The sequence below is a fragment of the Pogoniulus pusillus genome, chromosome 29 (genome assembly GCF_015220805.1).
Source record: "Pogoniulus pusillus isolate bPogPus1 chromosome 29, bPogPus1.pri, whole genome shotgun sequence".
NCBI lineage: Eukaryota > Metazoa > Chordata > Aves > Piciformes > Lybiidae > Pogoniulus > Pogoniulus pusillus.
Genome location: NC_087292.1, coordinates 6,125,226 through 6,132,041, shown reverse-complemented (window position 1 = coordinate 6,132,041; position 6,816 = coordinate 6,125,226).

The window sequence follows — 6,816 nt, the reverse complement described above, 5'->3', positions numbered from 1 at the left end:
GCCAAGCCAAAAAGAAAAAGACACCTTCCTGCTGATACCTTTGTGTTTTAATATTCAATAATTTCATCTGTAGGATCTAGACACAATGGACAGAAGAGTGCCTACTGTTTGGGTAGATGAATGACACCTGGTACACAGAGCAACACAGGGGCACAGAAATACCTGCATGGACAACTGTTCTCAAAGGTCCTCTGTACAATGTTGATAGCACTGAAAATGACCTTCATAAATGCTTGGCATAGTAAATTAATTTTCCTCAAAGCATGGATTTATAGAAGGGGGAAAAATCCCACATCAGAACTGAAGAGCTTTTATTTTAAAGACAAGGACCTTCTGACAAATTAAAATACATTTATTCTTTAAAATAGATTTAAATAACTCTAAGCTGAGGAATACCCTGAAAAGATTGCACCCCAATTCCATCCTGGCCTGGATCAGGAACAGTGTGGCCAGCAGGACAAGGGAGGTTATTCTGCCCCTGCACTCAGCACTGCTCAGGCCATAGCTTGAGTGCTGTGTTCTGAGCTCCTCAATTCAAAAGAGATGTTGAGATACTGGAAGGTGTCCAGAGAAGGGCAACAAAGCTGGTGAGGGGCCTGGAGCACAGCCCTATGAGGAGAGGTTGAGGGAGCTGGGGGTGTGCAGCCTGCAGAAGAGGAGGCTCAGGGCAGACCTCATTGCTGTCTACAACTACCTGAAGGGAGGTTGTAGACAGGTGGGGTTGGTCTCTTCTCCCAGACAACCAGCAATAGAACAAGTGGACACAGTCTCAAGTTGTGCCAAGGGCAGTCTAGGCTGGATGTTTGGATGAAGTTCCTCACAGAGAGAGTGATTGGCATTGGAATGGGCTGCCCAGGGAGGTGGTGGAGTCACCGTCCCTGGAAGTGTTCAAGAAAAGCCTGGACAAGGCACTTAGTGCCATGGTCTAGTTGACTGGCTAGGGCTGGGTGATAGGTTGGACTGGATGATCTTGGAGGTCTCTTCCAATCTGGTTGATTCTATGATTCTAAGCCTAGCCTCTTTTAGCTTAATTTAATGAGGGACACCAGTAAATACCAGTAACAGACTGATTTAGTAACTCATCATGGCCACTGCAACCCAGCTCTAATCAGACAGAAAAGTATCCAGCATTGGCCCATGCAATCATTATAAAACTCAGATTATTTTTTTAAAGAATAAAAAAGAGAAAGAATATTTTGAAAGGATCCTTGTTTAACTCCTTTCTACCTAGTTTAATTCCTTCCTCTTCTTCATGTAGTCCTTTTCCACTCATCTCTCCTATCTCTCCTACTTGCTTTGTTTAGCAATGTAGATCTTGCAAACACAGGAAAACTATTTGTATGGTCTCAATCATGCATATTCTTGAAAGGCAGGCTTGGCCTGCAGAGCACTCAGAATAAGAAGCAAGACAAGTGGAGCCAGCAAATGAATAGGAGGCAACACAGGATAAAAAAAAAGGTTACAAGGCATATAAATAAGCTGGCAAGAAGAAAAGAATCACATTTAACTGAAACACAATTTCCCTGAACCCAAAATCATTTTCAAAGACAAATCCATCTTCAGAGGGCTCTTGAGATAAGGATTTTTGAGGTTGAGTCAGCTGTGATCAAAGACAGCAACATCCCAGACATTTTAACTGACCCTCACTGCATTTTGCAGAGGTGAATTTGGAGAGTGAGAATTTCTGTTACCTGACTGATGATGGCAAGAGCCATCTTTGGGAAGGAGAACATTCATAAAGCCAGTTAGTCCACACTCTCTCTTGCTTTTACCAGAAGCCACAGCACAACACTATACAGAAATAGCTAAGCAGATTCAGGAGTGAACTTGAGTCCCAAGAGCAGTATAGACATGCTAACCTAGCAAACTCCTCAGATTCATCAGGGGGAGTTCCCCACCACACAACTGCAGACACTGCAGGGGAAGCAGCTTAGTCAGACACCTCCATCCAGTACTGCACAGCCTGCTCTGGACAGCACATACCTGTCTGCTTGACCCTGGACCATCAAAGATCAAGAAGGTCACACAACACTACACACTTCTGACACGATGCAATCAAGTCAGACAAGGATCTCTTCCCCACTCTTTTGAGCTGCTCACCCAAATACTGCCAGTAACTCTTGTTAGCAAAGATTTAGAGGATGAAAAACATCCAGCAAACTCCAGCAGTGTTGTTTGGAGGTTTTGGTTATGGGTTGTTTCCTTCTTTTTTTCTTTTTTTCCCTTTTGTCTCCTGCCCCTCCTTTTTTCCCTCTTAGGGAATTACTAATTGTTCCAAACTGCTGTTAATTGGCTTACAGTTTCCCATAGGTTGTCAGACTGCTGGTCAGCTGGCAGGCACAATGTGCTTTCCCAACAGATTTACTTCACAGCTGGATTTGCACTCTGAAAGATCTTTCCCGCTTCCAGCTCTGCAGCCCTTCCAGGCAGAGGGAAGCTAGGAACAGACAGATGCCTTTCCACAGAGATGTTACAACCCTTGCAGGTTCTCAGCATGTCAATAACAATCTAATCAGGCTGCATTATATTGGAGGCAAAATGAGATTTCTGACTTTGCCAGAGCACTTCACACATCCGCCTGCTCTTACAAACATACAGCACACTCCAGCTTCCAGATGCAGATAAGGATAACCACAGCGTGGAAAACAGTCCAAGAAGTAGTCTAGCCAATTCCTAGCTGGACCACAGCCTCTTTCCATCTCCTCTCCTTGCTCTGGAATAACAATTGCTGCCTGCAAATTTAATGACATTTCATAGACAACTCCTCTGTGTTTAACAGCATCCTGCTGCTCTGACAATACCTGGGAAAGATGACTCCATGAGCTGTCCTGTCATGTCTCTCCCCCAGCTTTGGTGTAGTCAGAGGGAAACCTGCAGACCTGGTGATGCCCAGGGAGCAGGAATTTCTCCTGGAAAATTCCTGATGGCGTCTCTAGAGAAAGAGTAGCTGCAAGGACCTCTCCTCCCAACATGGCTCACAAATCACACACAAACATCATGTACCTTGCCCACAAAAATACTGCACCAGACTTTTCTTCTGCTGGGTGTAATTCCTGACAGAGCTCCCTCCTTGGGTGCAGCTGATTAAACCTGGCCTAACCCAGGCCCTAAATCAGAGGTATCATCCCCAGATGACCACAGTTAAGCTAAATTAACCATTGGCTTGTTAACTGGTGAGCAACCAAGCACCCCAGAGAAGACAGCTGCGTGCTGGATGCATCAGTCCTTAGGAAAAAAAAAGACTTCTAAAATAATGCAATAGGATGCTGATTCCAGAGTCTCTGCCTGGAGGAAAGGGATTTTATTTCTTTCTTGGCTTATTACCTAGAGAAAGGAAAAAAAAACCCAACTAAAAGACTGGTAGCTGCAGTGAATGAAAAAGAACCTTTTAGTCCAAACGTCCTGGTCAGGTCATCCAAACTGCCGGCTGCCTTGATCTCCTTTCCAGCCAATGAGCTTCTCCCCAGTTCTGACTGATGCTGTTGTATATTTTAAAATGTGTTTATTCTGACAGTTTGCTGTGCTTTTATGTAAGAGGACAGGCAAGCTACTCATCCTCCAAACCTCAAGGAACCAGCACAAGCCTTGGCTGCTAGACTAGTTGGCTCCCTGTGGACTGTTGATGCTTGGACAAACGGTTATTCCATCCTTAAAATATGTACTTACCCTGAAAAAGAAAATGCACACACAAACACACAACTAGGTATTAAGAGCTTTGGTAGATCTGTGGCTCTGATCTTGTGACTGAGGTGTCAGCTGCTTCTGCAGAAATGGGCATGGTAGTGGAAAAAAAAAACTGAAACACACACAAAAACAAAGGAAGAGTGAACACTGAACTGGCCACAGCTGGACTGAGCTGAACTTCCACTGCTGAGCCGCTAACACTAGGTTTTCCTCATGGCTTCAGTGTCAGTGAGGTTATGGAAACCAGAGAAGCAAACAAATGGGAATTTCTAAACAGATCAAGGACTAAAGGAAGGGGAAAAAAGGGTGTGGGGGAGAATACTGAAAGAACATCCGTTCTGTGGAAGGCTGTGTGTTTCTCAGGGTACCCAAGAGAAGGGGAGATATGCCTATTCAAGAGAGGTCAGTGGGTATCAGATCGCATCACCCCTTTCCTCTTTCCCTTGGCTGCTTTTAAACACTCCCTTTGGAATAACTTTCCTTTTGGTTGTGGGAAACACATAATCCACCAGCCCTGCTAAAAAGCATGTTGCAGTGGCACTGCCTGAAATAGAAACCAGATTTCTGCTGTTAAGTCCCTGGCTTTACCCTCTACAGATCAGACCTAGCCTTAATCTCAGCAGAAGCAGCAGGATCTGGGAGTCAGGCACAACCTCACCATGCACCAAAGGAGCACATGAATTATTATTCTAAAGATAGCTGATGGGGCTCCTTGATCTCTCTCACTCCTTTCCCCTAAGAAGTTTGGCCCTGGTTTAGCACCAGTGACTGCAGGGACACAGTGACACGTAGTCCCAACTCTGCACATGCATCTATGTGTTCAGGGGCTCTGCAAATGATGCCCAGACAACAATGTTGAATGGTGCACAAGGACTAGCTTAAAACAGATTTTGAGATGTGGTTCAATTTAAACAAATCCCTCTATAATGCATTCTCCACCCTATGGATCCTGATGCATTCAAAAACCTGCTTCTGCAGCCAGATCACAGGTGCTTGGAGGCAATGCAGGGAGAAACACGGCACCGTAAGACAGCAATATCAGAGAAGGGCTGCTCTAGATAGTGGCCAATGATGTCAGAGAAGCACTTCTCTAGTTAGCTGTCAATGATATCAGAGAAGCACTCCTCTAGCTAGTGGTCAATGACATCCGAGAAGAACTTCTCTAGTTAGTGGTCAATGATGTCAGAGAAGCTCTTCTCTAGACAGTGGTCAGTGATGTCAGAGAAGCATTTCTCTAGCTAGTGGTCAATGACATCAGAGAAGCACTCCTCTAGCTAGTGGTCAATGACATCAGAGAAGCACTCCTCTAGCTAGTGGTCAATGACATCAGAGAAGCTCTTCTCTAGCTAGTGGTCAATGACGTCAGAGAAGCTCTTCTCTAGCTATTGGTCAATGACATCAGAGAAGCTCTTCTCTAGCTAGTGGTCAATGACATCAGAGAAGCATTTCTCTGGACAGTGGTCAATGACATCAGAGAAGCATTTCTCTGGACAGTGGTCATTGACACCATTAGCTCCTCTGAGACTCCTCTAGCATTAGTGCCTGTTTTCACAGCACTTCATTTACCAAGCCACACTTGCCATTTAGGGCAACATTTTAGCCACTCCATTTCTCTCTGCTAGCTCCATCATGATTTGGTGTGATTCACTATGGCCTTGCTTTGCAGCAGCCAAATAGCCCTATAAATCCTAGGAGTGCTGGAGCTATGATGATCCAAGGCTACCAAGCAGCTTTCTTGCCAAAAATTTCCTGCAAAACCTTCTACCTGAGACAGTCTTGCATTTCCCAGCGATAGAAGTGCTTGCACACTCTGGGTGCTCTCAGCAGGGGAACACAACCCCCAGGGCACTGCACGGATCCCATTGATCTTCTCTGTTTTAACTCGGCAGAAAGATAAAGTTTTCAAAAACGATTCTCTTTAACCTCTGTGAAGAAGGAGAGATCTTGGGGATTTGAGTGCTGATCATCTTAGCAATGCTTTAACAGGTGAAGGAGCTTGTTTAAGATTCTGATCAGCTAAGCACAGCTTAGAGGAGCAGGTCAGAAAATGTCAAAGATGGATCAACATAGAAGAAGATGGTTGCGTTTCTCAACGACTTTCACTGATAAAAATGCTCAGGAGCAGCAAAGGAAAGAAGGAAAGGGTGCACAGTGGTGTGGAGGAAGAGAGAGAGAAAGCCTTAGCCAGCAAGACAAGCATCCTGAGTCACTCTGATGGGGAGGTGAGGCTGCCTTGCCAAGGAAAGCCTGACAGAGTAAGTCAGATGCCTGGACTCATTCCACAGCATGAAAAAAAAGAGACAGAGTTTGTTTTAAACGAAGAGTTGGCTGCTCCTGTTCGTGCATGCAAGCAAGGGGGTAAGCGCAGCCTGTGCCAGGCATCCGAACCAGCCACAACCCCAGGCTTGTGCAGTGCAGCTCCCGATGATTCAGCAGCAGGCGCCGAGCAGAGGGATCCCTCCACAGCTCCTGCAGCCCCCACCAGCATCACCGCACCGCAGGCGTCGAGAGGAGCCGTGTGCTGTGCCCCATCCCCAACACCAACCATGCCTCACCGGGGCTGGGAACTGCCATGGCTGAGAACATCTCCAAGATGAGCGTTTTTAGATGAGAGAAGAGCTCCCTGTGCTGACTCATAGATGTGATTTTCATAAAGCACAAGTCAATCTGAACTCTGATTTCACTTTGCCTGGGTTTCTACAGATGGTTTCTGCAACTATAAGTAATAAGCCTTTTTTCCTTCCCACCCTCTCCCCCCCCTTTTTTTTTTCTTTCCTGCTATAAACCCTTCTACATCTCACTGAACTTTTAATTAGAAGTGCAACAATGAAAGTCTGCATAGATAGATAGATATGTATGTATATAAAATGCTATGGTACCAACCAGGGCCTTTGAAAACATGCCATACTCTGCCCACCAGCAAACTTTAGCCTTTTTGTTTTAACTGATGGCAAAGTGCAAAGCAAATAAAAAACCCTGAGCAAAAGCAAATAATGCTTTTCCCATCATTATTGGAGCACTAATAAAGTACAACATTTCTCAGCCCGCTGAGAACTGGGGTAAAGTTGGGACTGACAACCGGAGGAAATCGGGTTTCCATTTGGCCTCACAAATGTTTCTCTTACAGTGCTT